The sequence below is a fragment of the Galeopterus variegatus genome, unplaced genomic scaffold, assembly GCF_000696425.1.
Source record: "Galeopterus variegatus unplaced genomic scaffold, G_variegatus-3.0.2 Scaffold6093, whole genome shotgun sequence".
Classification (NCBI taxonomy): domain Eukaryota; kingdom Metazoa; phylum Chordata; class Mammalia; order Dermoptera; family Cynocephalidae; genus Galeopterus; species Galeopterus variegatus.
This window is the reverse complement of record NW_007732204.1, coordinates 27724-29019: the sequence shown is the minus strand read 5'-3', so window position 1 is coordinate 29019 and position 1296 is coordinate 27724.

The following is a 1296-nucleotide window of genomic DNA, read 5'->3' as shown; positions in this document are numbered from 1 at the left end:
ATAGTCTGGACCTAACAGAGAGCACAAATGTGTTTTCATTACAGTGAAAGTAGATCTTAGTTTTTGCCATCACCAATCTGAAAGGTCATAGTTTTTGTTTTACTTTTTTAAAATTCTTCATTCAGTATTCAACTTAACTAATGAATGGATCTAAGCACTGTTAATAAATTAGTAAACAAAACCAGAGCTCTGCCCATAAGGTTCATTCTAGGGCCAGAAGCAGACAATGACCAAGGAATCAAATACGTACATGATATAATCTCAGATAGTGATAAGTACAATAATCAACATAAAGGAAGGTTAAGGGAAGAAAGGGTCTGAGCAGGTGCTCATTTATAGTGGGTGGTCTGAGAAGGTAATTTCTGAGCATAGATCTGAATAGTGGGACAGTGTGAATAAGAAGAGATTTGGGATCAGAAGGGCCTGAGACAAAAACACACCCAGGTGTTGGAGTGAGAGGAAGAAGGCCAGTGTGAGTGTAGTTGAGAGAAGCCTGAAGATGCAATGAGAAGGAAAGATGGGGCAAAATATGGAGAGTCTTTTGGGCCACAGTTAGGGGTTTGGCTCTTATTCCAAGCATGATAGGAAGCCACTGGATGGTTCTACGATCAACAGTGATAGGACCAGATTTACATTTTTAAAATGTTCTCACCGGCTAATGCATAAATAATAGGTTACATGGGGCTAAATTGGAAGGGAGGAAGTCTTAGGTTTTGCTGTAATCTGAGTAGAGAAACATGTTGGGTTGGACTGAGATGGGTGCAGTGGGTATGGTGAGATAAGATCAGGTTTGGGATGTATTTTGCATCCAGATCCATTAGGACTTGCTGATGCTTTGCACGTGAAAATGAGAGACAGATAAAAATCCAGTACGAATTTCTAGGAAACTATTTTGTGGTTGATTGTATTTTACAAAAATGGCTACAATATTCCCCATGTCACATGCTTTTCTAGAAACTTGCCACTTCCCATCAAGAGGTGGAGTCTATGTCCTGTCCCCTTGAAACCAGTGGGCTTTTGTTATACCCTTGACTTCTAGAATACAGTAGATGTGATCTACATCACTTCTGAGGCGAAGTCATAAAATGTCACTCTGCCTGTGCCCATCCTGACTGGGATTCTCCTCCATTTAACTCAGCTACCATGCTGGAGGGAAGCCCAGGTCACATGGGAAGGCCCACGTGGAGAGGAGCTGAGGCCCGTGGCCCTCATCCTCAACCGAACTCCTGGCCAACAGCCACCATTGATTTGCTAGCCATTTGAGCAAGTCTTCTTGGAAGTGTGTTCCCAAATGAA